The sequence below is a fragment of the Galleria mellonella genome, unplaced genomic scaffold, assembly GCF_026898425.1.
Source record: "Galleria mellonella isolate WM207_F2 unplaced genomic scaffold, CSIRO_AGI_GalMel_v1 utg37, whole genome shotgun sequence".
Taxonomy (NCBI): domain Eukaryota; kingdom Metazoa; phylum Arthropoda; class Insecta; order Lepidoptera; family Pyralidae; genus Galleria; species Galleria mellonella.
The window spans coordinates 621,173-638,382 of record NW_026442087.1 but is presented as its reverse complement, the minus strand read 5'-3'; the positions used below and the strand labels follow the sequence as shown (position 1 = coordinate 638,382).

At 32.5% G+C, this 17,210-nt stretch overlaps 1 protein-coding gene across 2 annotated transcripts in view; it reads right to left on the bottom strand.

The window, feature by feature from the left end:
* The window catches only part of LOC113515695 (aminopeptidase N), a 59,409-nt gene extending 43,311 nt beyond the window's left edge, over positions 1 to 16,098 (bottom strand). Inside the window, exon 1 of one of the 2 annotated variants that reach the window (XM_052897592.1) lies at positions 15,982 to 16,098. The gene's annotated coding sequence lies outside the window, so the exon portion shown is untranslated. Of the gene's footprint in view, positions 1 to 15,889 lie in introns of both variants that reach the window. The other variant, XM_052897591.1, reaches the window with a different exon arrangement.
* Between the last annotated feature and the right edge of the window lie 1,112 nt (positions 16,099 to 17,210).

The following is a 17,210-nucleotide window of genomic DNA, read 5'->3' as shown; positions in this document are numbered from 1 at the left end:
TTTATCTCCAAATTAATTAAATAAATCGAGTAGTTCCTCAAGATCCTCATCAAAATTAAACAAATGGGTAAACAAATGCCGATACTCTGTCAAGAAATTTTAGCGTAATAAATATCGCAATAACTTCAAAAATTAATTCATTGCTTTTTAAATTAACAAAATTTTATTTCATAGCTTCATTAAATACTCAATATATTTAATAGTCCTTACTGAACTTAATCTGAAACTTCCTAAATGAAATCAGAACTACAACTTTTACCTGCGGCTTCGTCTACATGACCGAGATATCTCGAGATATCTTCACTGACCAGGATATAAAAAAATCAAAATCCTTCTCCATCTACTATATAGTATGTACATACTAAATACCATAATGATTGGTTAAAAATTTACGCTAGAAGTAACTAACAAAAAAATAACAATGACAAATGACTGTTATTTTTTATATTATATTAAAAAAAAAACTATTATTATATCTTAAATAATCTTGAACAAACCCTGTAGATACTTTCTCCTTTCGGGTTCTTAAGGTTGACTTGAAAAAATGCCTTTAATGGATAAGTTCGTATGTGTACATTTTTGTCATAACTTCTAATTATAATATCTATATTAAAATTGAGTGTACAAAAACATATATAAATAAAAAATGTAATGATCGTTGTTAAATACGTTATAAGTACCGCTGTGCGGTAATGTCTTGTACCAACAACATAATTATGACACAAGCCGCAGTGCATAGATGCAACAAACAGATGCAGTGCACAAATTAGGTCAAAGTTTGAATGCTTTATACAGTTATATGTCGGTTTGTTTGTTATTTGTTAGTGAAATGAACTATCCTTATATAATTTTTGAATTCATTGTTCTTTTCATTTTAATTTTTTTTATCTTAGGACTAGGTGAGAGTTTAATGAACTTTGGAAGTGTTTTATAACTTTTTGCTATATCCTGCGGTTTTAATCGCTTGGATCATTATATCCATATATCGATTGTTATATAGCTAATGAATGGGAGTATAATATGTAATAGATATATAAAAAAATTATATAAAATATAGAATATACACGGGCAGTGTAAACCCCTTTCATCCAAAAATTACCTACATTCTAGCAAAAAAATTAATTTCACTTCCAATATTTCATCCGAGTTCGTTCAATAGTTTTTGCGTGAAAGAATAACAAACATTCAACAAATATTATTAGCAAGACGGACGAACTCGATAAAAAAAATATAGTTGCTCTATGGTAATATCTCTACTAAATCTTTTAGCTATTTAAACTTTATAATAAATAATAAAATCTTGTCACTGGGGAGAAAAGGATTGTTAGCAATGGAGTTTGACAGCCCCATTGCTAGCAATATGCCTTATTAGGTCAACCTCCACGTGGTTCCCCCTGGAAACCATCGTGAACAATTCTTGTTGAATTCGTCACGATGGGCTAACTGACCTACTTTATCCTCACCTATCATCCTTCACTGGTGCCTGCCGGTGTATACCGATACCGCGGGTAGGGTTACCATTACATTATCATCCATTTAAAAAAAATCTTGTTACTTTCAATAGACTTCGAAAAGAAGGAGGTACTCAATTCAGTACAATTCTTTTTTATTTGAACGCAATCTTACATTATATTTCGGAACATTTTATAAGAACCTATCACCTAGTATTATCATAAGGATTGGATTTTTTTTTTTATATTTAACTTTGCATCTATAGTAAAGTATGGGATATATGTATATCTAATTCTTAGTTTAATCTTTTATATAGAGAGGAACTTATATGGTGTTAATGACGGCTCGCTATAGCAGACCGTCGTGGTTCAACTTTTACTACTATTGTAGTACTATTATAGTATTATAGTAATTCAATTTTTTTTTTTTTTTTTTTTTTTTATACAACTTAGAATGGCAAACAAGCTGACGGCCCACCTGATGGAAAGTGGCAACCGTCGCCTATAGACATGAGCAGTACCATTGACATAACAGAGTATACTGTTTCGCCCATGATACCCCCCATGCGTTGCCATTCCTGAGGACTGGCAACGCATGGGGATGACTCAGGTGTTATTCCTCTGTACCCAGTAAATTCACGCCATATCCCACCCTTCAAACCGAAACACAGCCATGCAAACACAGCTGCTTCACGGTTGAAACACGAATGGGACAGAGGTCCCCAAGCAATCGACTTTTGTACAAAGTCTCCCTCTGGTTTCATATATTCAATCCTGACGAAAAAATTTAAGTGAATTATATTATAAGCAATATTTATTAACAAACATGGTGGTCTATTAATTGTTGTTCAAAACACAATAGACCTACAAAATCTTATTTTAAAAGGAAATCTTATCTCAGGAAGGGGAAGCTCTTACTACGTTCGCACTCAAACTCGCTTGTCTTAACATTTTTAAGCCACACGTGTTGAAATGATGGCGAGACTAGAAATATCTTAATATATTACAATCATCATCATCATATCAGCCTTGAACTGTCCACTGCTGAACATACGCCTCCCCATATTGCATGGCTTTGCCAGTAGTTGCTACTCTTGGTAAGAGAATTGGCAACCGCAGTTAGACCTTGTTAATGTTTTAAGAAAGACGCTGCTACCCATCTCTCGACTATTAAATTTCCTTAAACGCCTCTTACGACACCCACAGGAAACAGGGTGGCCTATTTTTTTTTAATGGATGATAATGGAATGATAACCCCACCCGCGCTAACGGTATACACCGGCGGGGTACCAGTAAAAGATGATAGGTGAGGATGAAGCAGGTCAATTAGCCCATCGTGACGAATTTAATAAGAATTGTTCACGATGGTTTCCAGGGGGAACCACGTGGAGGTCAACCTAATAGAGCAAATTGCTAACAATGGGGCTGTCAAACTCCATTGCTAATAATCCCTTTCCCCCGTAGGGAGGCCTATTCTATGCAGGGACCACACGGAAAACTGACTTTTGCATTTATAACTGACTTTCGTATGCATAGTAATAAAATATGATTACGTCCTATTTCTATAATCAGGTGACCTCTAGTGAGGAAATAAATACCGTTTTCCCCATTTCCTTTTCACAACGGCGATCCTATAGAGGCAAACTAAAAAAAATGGTAACCTCAAATGTGAGAATCAATAATGAATAACTGAGGACAGCCGTCTATAGTGTTCAATGAGGGAGCTGTGTGTTGGGTAGGCAATGAAAATGAATTAATGCATCTACGTCAATAAAATTTTAAAGACTATCCGAAAATACCGTAACGGCATTTTAAGTTGTACTCAGAGGTCACCGTCTACGTGATCTGTGAGTGAATTCATTTCGAATTAGGAAAATTCCATCATCGCCCTGATGGAATGCGTCGAACGCTCTGCGTTAATAGACCCTTAAGGATGATTGGAGAAAAAATTAATTTATCGAGAGCGAAATCTTTAACTAGAAGTTGGAGTGGAAGCCATTAGCAACTTTAAGCGGGAGTATTCTATCACTGTAATATTTTTAAACGACTTCAAAAAAGTCGTTTAAAATAAGGTTGTATTTTTTTTTAGGTTTGTTACCTCATAACTTTATCATTTTATTTTATTTTAAAAACTTTTACCTTCTTCAGGTATAGATACATAGGCTATCGGTGCTATCGTACTACAAATAAACCGATTTTAAAAATCCTTTTTTATTAAAAAGTATATACTTTTGGATTACCCTTAAAAACTTTCATTAAAATCGGTTTACCAGTTTAGTTTTTAAATCAAAATAACTGGTTTCGCCACGATTGAAGTCGGTGTTATTTTTTTTTTTTTTGTAGAACAAAATCATTCCCATCATATCAGCCAGTAACTGTCCACTGCTCATATACTAACATACTAACATAGGCCTCCTATATAGCGGGTTTGTAACAGCAGTTGGGCTTTGGTAATGTTTTAAGAATGACGATACTGCCCATCCCTCGACCACTAAATTCCCTTAGTCGCCTCTTACGACACCTATGGAAAAGAAATAAGTAAATCATAATACTCGTGTTTGTTTCAAATTAAAATACTTAGAGCCGTCCGTACTAACTTAACCTTTCTTAAACAGGAAGATCTCTGAAATAGCTTAATGATAATAGATAGATAGATAGATAAACACTTTATTTGAGTCATTTATGACACACGTAAATTAACAACTGTTATAACAATTCATATAATAAAATTAATTATATAATTATAGAAAATAAATCAAAAGATTATATATATATATATATATATATATATATATATATATATATATATATATATATATATATATATATATATATATATATATATATATATATATATATATATATATATATATATGCTTTCTGAAGTACGAAGCGCTACCAACCAACTAACTCTGCAGTCTGCTCTCAATATTTATATAAACTACAAAATATATTTTAGTTTAATTTCATAGATAATTTCCTGGAACTTTTAACACAAGTATTTCAATTTGAACTCGTTCTAAATACATTTTATTTGTTTACAATGTGCTGGATGAGAAAATATACAACTTTTTTCCTATACTTGTGATATAATCTTGATAGTTATTCTTAAAAAAAATAGTGTTGTAATACTCGTTTCATTTGCATTATAAGTAGATTTCTATTGTCAAGATACTCACATATAAACAGATAGCTTTGCAATAATGAAAATTTAATATTAAAAAAATCTGTTTAATAAAAATGACAAATGGGAAGAATCATGTCCTTGTTCTTTCCTTCACAAGCATCATGTGTTAATGATAGTAACGGGAGAATGAGGAATTTTTAATAATTTATTATAATAATTAATAAAAATACGGTTTATTAATAAAATTAATTTTCATTTTATTTATTCCGTTTTCCCTTATACATGTACATAGGGAAGGCAAAGGACTAAGTCTATACAGCTATTTATATACATATTTATATTACAGTCTTTAGTTTATATCTGGTATTTTTTTAAAATACTGTTTAAGTATTTCAAAGTTCTTTAAATGTTGAGATTACATATTCATATATAGAATAGGTTTCTTTGTTTTTTAACAAACTGTGGTTGGAGCGCAGGACATCCATACTTTTGTACATGTTCATTAAATTGTCAATAACTATCAATTCATTTTTAATGATACAATTTTACAGATATAGGTTTTTTTGAAAAATAAAAATTATATTAAACAATATTAACCTACATAACAATAAAAATGTTTTATACAAGTAATTAGCTTTAATACATTCTTAACACCACGTTCTTAAGAAAGGGAAATCTCCTTGGACACACCAAGAAGATTTCTCTTTTTTATTCCACATCTAGCTTGCTTTTCAGGACCTCAACCTATAGACTTTAAATACAAATTACACACCGTTAAACCACCACAGAGTCGAGTATTATGTTCACCATAATGGCAACAAGTAACAAACGCCTCGGACTACCCCATTAAGGATTATAGTCGACGGCATATTTTTATTTTTTACCACCATAGAGTATTGACTGATCTACCGTTATATTTTACTATACGTATTGGTAAAGGACATTAGTGGCAGGTGTTGTAAAAGTACCCAAAAAAATGTAAAATGTGCACCCATTCAACAACTACGAGTACATAATACAGAGGGGATACCGAGTAATCAACAATGCAAACTAGTTTGACAACTTTCCACGTCAAAAATACAATTCTATTTTAATAGTACATTATTGCAGCGGCCAGCAACTGAGGCATTGATGGACGAACGTGCAAATGTGGGCCGAGCCGTAGCCGAAGCACACATTCGTGAATCCACATACATGCCTAGGTGTGGCCAAGGCTTGTATAGTACTTTTCTCAAAAAATGCGCGTAAATCAAAAACACAATTTTACTTTTTAAGTTCAATGACGAATAACAAACAATAATAATTTTTCACGCGCCATAATGTTTCTTTGTTTTTTTTTTCAATAAACAGCTTTCTATTTGCAAGCCAATTCGAAATTTAAATAAAACCTTTTATTAGTTACCTCCTTGGTAGCCATGTTTCGAAATAAAAGGTCATTCCATTTTTAAATTACAGGACAGATATGATTGTACATAGTAATTTATCTGGCCGCAAAACACAACAGATATGGATTTTCATACTTTTGCCGACCACTGCCCGCATATATCTAGCCAGTACGGCAATTCTCAATATTTGATTTACCTCGAAGAAAATTATCAAAATAATGCTCACATTTCCAAGCATGTTTGAGAAAAATATAATATTAAAGAACAACAAAATATAATAGTTCGTCATATAACGCTTTAAGACAGATTATAAGTTCGATTCTAGTCAACAAACTTCTCTATTTATTTATAATATTTAGTCACAGCTACAGTAATACAATTCACATTCCATTCACTATATGAAGCTTTATAACTAAGTAATTATTTAAAATATGTACGCCGGTAATTGCATTAGCTTATAATAGCAGCTGATGTTCAATACGGTACAAATAAAAATCGACTTATTGACTAAATATTTCGATTCCTTATTAATTTTTTTTTTCTTATTTGGTTTTAGCTTTTTTGGGTTGTCATTAGCGACTAATTTTATTTAATTATTAATTTATTTAAATTCAACAAAACATGTTTAATTTATCTTTAAGTTTCTATTTAAATAAATTATAATAAATTTATATTTATGATGATATATTTTTGTTTAATAATAAATAAATAAAGTAATAGGTACCTATCACTTGTTTACTTCAAAAGCGTCATCGTCGTAAAAGAAGTAGTAAAACTAGTAGAAAATAAAAGAAAAAAAAAGAAAAAATGTCGCTTTAAAAACATTCCAGCACAAAAGACCTCAGGTGAATTCAAAACATTCTATTTAAATAAATTATAATAAATTTATATTTATGATGATATATTTTTGTTTAATAATAAATAAATAAAGTAATAGGTACCTATCACTTGTTTACTTCAAAAGCGTCATCGTCGTAAAAGAAGTAGTAAAACTAGTAGAAAATAAAAGAAAAAAAAAGAAAAAATGTCGCTTTAAAAACATTCCAGCACAAAAGACCTCAAGTGAATTCAAAACACGCGCGCTACCTCGTGAAAATTTAATGTAGGTACACAGTTGCAGCCCCTAGGAGGGTAATACCATGCAAACGATATTGCGAGCTCTCTTGTCCTTTGGCTGACTACAGTAAAATAATGCAGACAAATCATGAGCTTTTATTGTAAAAAAATGAACGTGAAAAAAATCTTATTTGTTATAAAACATACATTGATATTAACAAAATTATAAGGATATAGATTATAAGGAATACTAACTGTAGATTAAATTAAAATCTATAATGGGAGGAGGGAGACTTTGTACAAAAGTTGAATTCTTGGGTACCTCCGTGTTTCTACCGTGAAGCAGTTGTGCTTGCATGGCTGCGTTTCGGTTTGAAGGGTGGGATATGGCGTGAATTTACAGGGTACAGAGGAATAACACCTGAATCCTCAGGAATGACAACGCATGGGGGGTATTATGGGTGAAATAGTACACTGTTATGTCCATGGTACTGCTCATGTCTATAGGCGACGGTTACCACTTTCCATAGCCACCATACATTCCATACCACTTGCCAAGGTGGGCCGTCACCTTGTTTGCCATTCTAAGTTGCATAAAAAAAATTAAAAATAAATGTATATAAAAAAACAGTGTTACTCTTTTTTCAATTAAATAAAAAATCTTTAAAATCAATAAGGATGACTTGTAATTTTTTTTCTAAACTAGCTAAAATTTGCGTAGTTGCCTATATTAATTAAAAAAAAAATAGTATACTAGTTAACCGTGTAGGTCTCGGCATAGAATAAGCCACCCTTTCCTTTCCTATGGGTATCGTAAGAGACGACTAAGGGAATCTATGGTGGAGGGATGAGCAGCTGCGTTCCTCTTAAAACATTACCAAAAACTCAACTGAGGTTGCCAACCCGCTTGCTAAACCTGGCAACTACTAGTAAAACACCCAGAACAACAGTGAGTAGTTATCGGCTGAAATAACAACAACAAGCATAGTATACTACGTATTATTGTAAGATATCGTCCATCTCTTTGCTTGGTTTAATACAAGTTCTAACTATTTAAGCATGTTTTAGTAACAAAAAAAATTACAAACTTTCTCGTATATAATACTAGCAGGAATTTGACTATCAAAATTCATACCAACTAAAACTATTTGTCATTTATTCTAAACTAACTAAAACCAACGGAATACCCACACGAATTACAATAATACACCGAGATAAAACTAAGTATGATCAATTTATACAGCGACCCTGTACAGTTAAATAGTCTAGAACGACCCCAAATTAGATGGAACGACAAGCTTAAATATATTGCATAGAGCCAGTGGATGCAGGTGGCTGGGACCATTCCGTGTGACAGTTTATGGAGGAAGTCTGGACTCAGCAGTGGACAAATATTGGCATTTATGAAATAAATATAAATCAGGCATTTATATCTACGTCTAATTATCTTTAAAAACTTTCACATTTATAAATTAAATTAAATATGATATGTATTCAACCATTTAGTTGACATATGTTTGGCTTAGATAGAGCATCGAGCCTCAAAAACGGGTCAACTTTTTGTTAGCTAATTGTCAAGTTAGCTGACTCATTTTACTATGAGTATTATATGCGTTATATGTACTTGCTTATATTATAAAATGTGTCTTGACGTATTATTTAATAAATAAAATGAGTGCTTACGCATTGAAAACATGCAAAAATTATGAGACAAAATAAATATAGAAGTTATAAAGGAATCACGCAAAATTGTATAAAAAGAGTGACCCGTTTTTCTCGAAGCATTTCTATGGATTCTCTATCTACATAATTTAAAGTTTGAGGACAATGTCAATCCCAACAACCTTATATCACTCTAAACAAGACATACCTTAAAAATGGTTTGTTAGAAGAAATCTCTTTTTAGAGATAAAATCACCTTTGTACATCATGTTTAAAATTAATTGTTCTTAACATTATGTTTGTGTGAAATAAAGATTAAAAATTACGTGTCTGAGTAATTCTATAAAAACTATCTGTAATCCAGTTTCACCTAGTTTTCTATCAAGTTCATGGAAAATAATATTGTACTATCTAGACTTGTTCGAGGGCGAGTGATAGATTAATAAATACAATTTACGCGTATGGAGTCGAGTGGATCACCTTCACCGACAAACAGTGTACAAGTACTTCACTATTACCCTTATAAAAATGATATTACTCTGTAATCAATGAATATACATATCGCCATAGTCGTAGAATACTATATATATATATACGACAATGACGATATCTTAATATATAACGATCCCATATCACTCAATCGATTTTAATAGAGTTTTGTAAATATGTATTTTTGCTTCATTATTTTTAATAGGTGTAAATAAAACGGTGGCCTGCACTATCGTATTATGCTGGTTATGAAGTAAGAGAAAATAGGAGAAGATGGAAGCAGAATAGTTGTCCCGTCTGACGAATTCAAGTAGTATTATCCACGAAACAGAAAAGTAATGGGTTCACTTTTTATTCATCACATATCTGGTAATCACAAACAAAACGAGATCCAAATAAATCCACTTCAATCATGAACGTATCGATACACAACGAGATATTTATATAAATTCGTATATATCGTGCGAGTACATACCCTATATTGTAAATATTGCATATTTACATATATATTTTATTTAGCAACAAGCAATTTTTTCCTCCACAGAGAAAAACGACAGCTTTGAGAGTCACAAAATTCAAGACCAACATGACAGTGGAACCTATTGCATGCAAAAGGACAATTAGTTCAGAATTGACAACGAATCGCGTATCAGAGTTGTAAAAAAGCGCAGACGAATTCGGAATCTATTTCTTTAGGTAATCGCTTATAAATCTTTCTCATGCATGATTGAATAATTACCAAATAGCTATAGCTCTGACGGAGTATATGTTGAATGCTATACAGTTTAATTCCTACGCGGACAAAGTTGCGGGCTCTAGCTAGTCTATACTAATATTTCAAAAAATAAAAGATTTGATTGTTTCTAATGGATAAACTCAATAGCTGAATTTAAAAATACTTACACACATACATATACACCAATAAAAAACTACATTGTCAGCGAATAACATAGGCTTATATATTATTTTCGAAAATTCTGTTTACCCGTGCGAAGCCGGGGCGGAACACTAGTCTATATTAAAATGATGCTCCTTGTCATCACAGACAGCCCAGTTAACAATGTATGATGGAGTCATATCATCAATTGTGATGGCAATTGCCCTGTCCACGCCAGACTAGCTCATTGAATCGCAAATGTGGCTTCACTCCCAACTTGCTCCGGCCTTCAACCTCGGATATATAAAACTCCGATGTACGTCTCAGTTTCACGGACATAATCCAGTGCTCGTGTTATAATTTTAAGAAAATTTGATTAAAAGCCACTCACGACATATAGTGACTTTTGAAGTTAAATTAAAAATCGTGACAGTGAAATTATAAGAAGCCTAACATGTTAGTCGTCGGGAATGTATGACGGATACAATAGACATGAAGAAGGAAAGAAAAGAAAAAAACAATTGATTTAGTGCTTTATTTCTTGTCTTTCCATCAGGTGGTCTGCTTGTCTGTAGCTACTAAGTGTCATGAGTTATTTACATGGTAATTTATTAAAAAAAAAACATCATAAACGTTGCTTAAATTAAATAATGTAAGTTCTTAATCTCCCTCTTAAAACATCACTAAAGCCTAACTGTGGTTACCTACCCACCTGCCAAGCATGGTAACTTTTTTTTTGATGGTTGAAAATGGAATGGTAACCCCGCCTGCGCTAATGGAATACGCTAGCGGAGCACCAGTGAAGGGTGATCGATGAGGATGAAAACAGGTCAGTGAATGAAACCTGATGAATTTATCATGATAGCCCATCAATTCATCAGGTATTAACCATGATAGTTTCCAGGGGGAACCACGAGGAGGTCGACCTGGTTGGGTATATTGCTAGCAATGAAATTTTTAGTCTCCATTACTAACAATCCCTTTCCCCCCGCCAAGCATGGTAATTACTAGTAAAACCTTCCAAGGGGAGGCATATGTTCAATAGTGGATTAACGACTGTTATACGTGCTTAATGTAAAGCTTTATCTTAAGAAATTCTCTGTAAGAAGCTTCCTCTATACATCAACAATATGTAACGCGCACTTGGGTGATCCATGTGAATAATATGTGATTTCAGTATTATTAATCTATTATTAATTAGATAATTATAACACTTAATACACAAACCGTTTTATTTTCCCCTTTCAAAAACGTTACCAAGCAGTCGACTACATGATATTTTTAAATAGATAAGTTTTATAGTAAATATAAAAAATTTAGCCACTCCTTTACAATATAGAGTATTATTTAATCTACACTTGTCGAAAAATGATAACATCCGAGTTTTTGACAATTTAAAAAAAAAACACTTGATCAATTATTTTAAATACACAGTCGAGACGTAACGCCATGAAAAAGCTTTTACAGGTAAATAGTACCTACATACCTGCTTCTTTATTGCCGACGTTTCGACGTGGATTGCACCACGTTGTGACTCGACATTTTCATCGCGTTAAGTCCCGATTGTGTATTTAAAATATGTGTAAACAAAGCGAAAATTTTAAAATTTACTTGATCAATTTTCAATATTTATAATTGATTATTTAAAAAGTGCTTTGTCAGAGAGAAAAATCAAAACTTTTCTCTTTATAATATTAGTATACAGAATACAATCAAAATAAATGTAAACCAGAAAAAAACTATACAAATTATTCTCTCGTCTAACCTCTTTATTATTCAATAATTCTTAACCTTTATTATAAAAGATGAATCAAACTTACATTTATCACAATTGTGAAAATACTATAGATTATGTTATATATATAATTATTATTATTATATACTAAATATATCAAAAATTGTTAATAATGCGGACTACCAGTCCCATGGCTAGCAATATACCCTGTCGGGTTGACCTCCACGCTATCCCCGCTTGTACTGAATTCCAAATATCCATCATGATGGGCTAACTGATCTGCCTTTTCATCGTCACCTATTATCCCTCACTGGTGCCCCGCCAGCCTATACCGATAGCGCAGGCGAGATTGCCATTCCATTATCATCTATTAAAAAAAAAAGTATCCACAAGATTCGAATTCATTTATCTACCATATAAGTGAGAGTAGTACACTATTAAGACACGACACATTCAACTCTAACTTACTTTATGATAAATAACATCGACTTTACTTAAATAATATTTAAAAGGTACAAAGTATTTTCAATTATTTATTCATAATAATGACCTAGAGTTTGCGTAGCCTCGCTTAATATGGATTATACAGATCTCTGCAACAGAATAATGCACACGAATGCTCGGCGAAAACCAGTTCAAAGCAAATATGGTTGCATCAAGTGACAAATTTATTAAGCTTTGAAGTACATTGAATAGACAGTTGTTACAATGATTGACATTTCTGTATAATTATATTGCAATTATTATTATTATGTCTGTACAATTAGCGTTTAAAAATTTTACATGTTATTTTATTATATTGTTATATATTAAAAAAATATTTTGTCATAACTTATGTAATGACTGTTGCACGTCAGTAACGACAAAATGTGTGAAACCATTATAATACTACCATATGACCTCATTGTACCACATTTATTGCAATAAAATTCATTCATTCATTCATTCATTGCTTCGATTGTGGATGAATAGATTTTGCTCTGCAAAAAAATCAGGCTTCAATAATGACTACATTAATATTGACTTAGTCAATACTTATATTTAGATTATTAAATATTATTATATCCTTTATTGTACTTGTACAAAAAAAGATACAGCGGTTTGTTTAACAACTTGTTAGCAAGGGTGGGCTTATCTCAGAAAGAGATCTCTTCCAGCCTAATCTATGCATTGAGAGAAAAAATGATTGGCAGTTAATCTAGTGCAGGAAAGGTACGAAAGAAAAAGAACTTAGCATATTAAATAATATATATTCACATTATTATAAAATGAATTAAATACGCAGAAGGATAATAACATATTTCATTTCATATTACTTTTTTTTTTTAATTTAAAACGCAGTTAATGCTATTTCTGTTTAAAACTTTGCTCTTGAAAAAATTGTAACCAATCATGAAAAAACTGTTGCATAACATGAAATGGCAAACAAAATGATCATCATCTTCAATCAATAAGTGGCTGTGTTTCGGTTTGAAGGGTGGGATATAGCGTTAATTTACAGGGTACAGAGGAATAACACCTGAGTCCCCAGGTATGGCAACGCGTGGGAGGTATCATGAGCGAAACAGCATACTCTGTTATGTCCATGGTACTGCTCATGTCTATAGGCGACAGTTACCACTTTTCATCAAATGGGCCGTCAGCTTGTTTGCCATTCTAAGTTGTATAAAAAAATCAATCACCTTTAGATTACGGAACACATAGATACGCTCGTGATTTCATTCCTGAGGATCATGGTATCTATAATATGGTATACAGCCAGTTAGTACAACTATGCAAGCTGAGAGGTTTATACGTAAACAATCTTGATATCTGCCAATAATATCATGTAATATGAATAATCCCGTATGGTGTACCACAAAAAGTATGCCATGACACCTATAGTAAGAACACTGCATTTTTGTCACTTCCAAGGATAAAAGAACCTCATATTTCAAAGACAATTTTTTCTTTAACGATGGCACAGAAACAATTCTTAATCTATGCCTATATTCTTCTATTATATATAATATAATTCTTTTCTATATAATTAGGTACATGATTGTTCTAGATTTTAAATAAAGAATTCCATTTATTCGAAAAAAAAACATACGATATCAACTGCATAATATATGTCCACATATAAAAGACCAAACCTAATTTAACAACTGAGATAAGATACCCAATAAGAAAGGCTAATAAATCGAAGCATTATCAGAGTTTAGTTTAGGGGCGACAATCCATCCCCTCGCATGTGCCCCTTCGATGTCTATTATGCCGCGATTCCATTGTCGCCGGAGGGCCCTTCACCCCACAAACGTGAGATTCACAAAGGGTTCGTCACTACGCTACTAATAAAAGTAATAAAACGATCTCCACAGCACAGATTATGTTTTGGATTGAAACGTAACCGTGGGGTCGCAACTAGTATACACTGTTAATTTTTTAAACAGCTTCGTACAAAAGAAGGTTTACTATTCGTCTATATTTTGTCACTGTGTTGTTACACGATTACGTCTGATTTTGAAATGATTTTAATGATTCTTTTTGCAATCGATAATGTTTCGATAAAGGTCTAGGTGAAGCAGTGTAAATTACTTGTCATTATTATCACCATCATTTCAGCTATTATCCGTTTACTGCTGAACATGGGCCTACCCCATAGACTGCCATAAAGAATGGTCCTGAGCCACATGCATCCACTGACTCCCTGCAAACTGCTTGTAATGTAGTTAAATTGAATGGTAGACAAACAATTAAAAAAAACTTATTAAAAACAACTTATAACACTCATTAGAGTGTATAGAATAATTATTTAAAGCAGGGGCTCCCACACTTTTTTCTCATACACCACTTTCAAAATTTAGTTGGTTCCGGAGGTACCCCTGCAGCTACATTTCTATTATATTCCCAAAACTCAACAAAAATGTGAAGATTAGATCTAACTATGGAAATAGTTTTCGAAAAAAAGTGAGAATAGATTGGTTAATTAATTTTTTAATTGTAGATACTGTGAATGAATGTCAAAAAAGTAAAGTTAATCAATTGAAAAAATTCAGTTTACATTCTTGTTTTTCTATTTCAATGTGTTTTAAAGGGGTTACTCAAAAATAATCATTCAATCCAATCTTTAGAATCTAAACTAATTTCTTGAATGTTTATTTTGGAATAATCGCTTTTAAAACAAATTAAATGAGAAATACAAGAATTTGAACTAACTTTTTTGCCGATATTTAATCGTATTCCTCCTGTTTTTATACTAACATAATGCTAAGCCAATTTTAGTGAAACTTGACAGGATAATAGCTAATAATATCCCGGTTAATTTAAGCTTTTTATTCCTAAAAATGAAATGGTTTTCAAGCTTACAACTGTATGCATCTACTTGGAAATATATGTAAATTTCTAAATTACATATCTCATATTTTTCATACCATTTATGGTATTTTTTTTTATACCAAATTTGAGTGACAAACAAGCTTACAACCCCTTTTAATGGTAAACGGTCACTGTAGCTTATGGACGCCTGCAATACTAGAGATGTCACGTGTGCGTTGCCGACCCTATATCTCATATTATGAGTTTTTATTCAAACATAACAATGTTTATTAACTAATCTATTACTAAGAAATATTTATAACACCGTAGTCCTCAGGAATGACAACATATGAAGAATATCATGGGTGACACAGTGTATCTTGTTATAGCCATAATACTAATGATATCTATAGGCAACCGTTACCACTTTCCATCAGGTAGGCCCTCAGCTTGTTTGCCATTCTAAGTTGCATAAAAAAGAAATATTTCTTAAAGTAATATATACGATAATATTATTCGAAAATAAAAAAAAAAAGTTATTCAAATATTGTGTAAATAAACAATTTATAACATAAACAAAATACAAATAAACTACAAATGGAATCGAATTAATTAATAGCCCGCAAACGCGAGATGTTTAATTTAAAAGCCAGATGGGGAATGTCTCGTGAAGCAAATAGTGGTATGTGTGTAAACAATGAGAAAATGGGAGTGTACGCGGGCTCTTTTTACGAATAAACAAAAAGTTTTTACAACTGCAATAACATTTTCACGGTCAACGGTATGTAGAGGGAATAATCCGGCACTCACCGAAAGAACGACCTCCAGAGAGCCTCCTTATAGGAACAACACGGGTATAGATGCACTGAACAATTGATTAATAAAAAAAAAATATCCTTTACCTATTAGTGACGTTATTCCATTGTTCTTTTAATTGCGATGTTATCGTATACTCTCGGCTTCGCAAGGCGGGGATGAAACCGCGGACGTGGTATGCCGGCGACGGTTGGCACGCGACTGCCTTTGCCTCACCTCATTTGCCTCTAGCGAGAGCAGCCAGATCATATTTGCCCTTAACAAAATCAACTGACAGTTTCGCATCCCCAATTACCCGTTTTCCGCGGATTTCTTGGAATCCTCTTACGTGATAGGTATTACTCTTAGATTATGTAGATAGAGTGTCTCCATACAAATGCTTCATGAAATGCGGGTCAACTTTTTCATACAATTTTAGGTGATAAATAGTTATAAATGTTTCCTTTATAATTTTTATATTTATTTTGTTTTATAATTTTTGCATCATTTTAATGAGTAAAAACTCATTTTATTTAAATAATTAAATATAGATATGTCAAGATATATTATGTGTAAAAACGAGTCAGCTAATTTGACAATTAGGGGGGAAAGCGATTGTTAGTAATGGGATCTAATAGCTCCATAGCTAGCAATGTACCCTATCAGGTCGACCTTCACGCGGTTCCCCCTGGAAACCATCGTGGTTAATTCTTGTGGAATTCTTCACGATGGGCTAACTGACCTACTTTCATCATCAGCTATCACCTCTCACTAATGCCCCTCCAGCGTATACCGATAGCGCAGAGTTACCATTCCATTTTCACCCATTAAAAAAAAATTACAATAAACTGACTAGAGGGAGACTTTGTACAAAAGTCGATTGCCTGAGTACCTCTGTCCCATTCGTGTTTCAACCGTAAAGCAGATGTGTTTGCATGGCTGTATTTCGGTTTGAAGGGTTGGAACTGAAACCGGATATGGCGTGAATTTAAAGGGTACAGAGGAATAACACCTGACATGTGCAACGCATGGAAGGTATACCTTACCTTACCTACCTACCTATAAGCGAAACAGTATACTCTGTTATGTCCATGGTACTGCTCATGTCTATAGGCGACGGTTACCACTTTCCATCAGGTGGGCCGTCAACTTGTTTGCCATTCTAAGTTGTATAAAAAAGGACTATAAGTCGACCCGTTTTTGAGACTCGATGCTCTATATATATAATCTAAGGTATTACTGTTTTGTTAGTAGGTATTATAGACAGGATATTGTTAATAATTCTTATCTCGTATTGTTATAATTTATTGTAATCTAAATAATAATAGAGCGTTAT